The sequence below is a fragment of the Poecilia latipinna genome, unplaced genomic scaffold (genome assembly GCF_001443285.1).
Source record: "Poecilia latipinna isolate Pla-1442-1.1 unplaced genomic scaffold, P_latipinna-1.0 Scaffold3339, whole genome shotgun sequence".
NCBI lineage: Eukaryota > Metazoa > Chordata > Actinopteri > Cyprinodontiformes > Poeciliidae > Poecilia > Poecilia latipinna.
Genome location: NW_015115955.1, coordinates 74,321 through 75,108, shown reverse-complemented (window position 1 = coordinate 75,108; position 788 = coordinate 74,321).

Below are 788 nucleotides of genomic sequence, written 5' to 3'. Positions count from 1 at the left end.
TGAACTACTGGTAGTCAGGAGGATAAAAATAAAATTACCTTACCTCACCTTACTAAGGAAAAGTTCACTGGTACGTCACTATCAATACGCAGTACTTTGCAGATTTATATTGCTGTGTAAACATTTTCGATACACCTTGAGAGTCAAATCAAGTAAAAATGTTCTTGCCTTTTGTTTGGAAAAAAGCCAACTCTTCAAGTCCACTTTATCCATAAAAAAAAGAAAGAAAGCGCTCAACCATGTGCTTTTTTTGCTCATTTTTTTAACAGTACTCAACTGACCAACGACGGGAAATGAAGATTCTGTTGTTGTTCCTGGGATCTGTTTGAGCCACTGCTCCAGTTTGGGGGTGACTGCCCCGAGGGCCCCGATGACCACAGGCACCACTGTGGTCTTCACCTTCCAGGCCTTCTCCAGTTCCTCTCTGAGGAACTGGAGAAGTCCCAGAATGCATTGCAGTGTGAAAAACATGGCGACAATCCTGACAATATTTTATTAAAATCTATAAAAACTAAATAACCTACAGTACTATTACTGTATTGTTTTTACATCTAAGATGAATATTTCCAAAATAAATTCGATTGTTACAACTAATTGTGGATCCCTTTAACCATAAACATTTCCAAATAAATTGAGGATTAAATTCATTCAAAAATGTCCGTATGCTTATAAAGATCCCACACACGTAGTAATAGTCCGGTTCAGTTTAACCAGTTACCAACCCAAAACTCCTCCGCTGTCTCCTGGTTTCTGCAGAGACCAGATGTTCTCAGTTCAGCCTGAGTGTC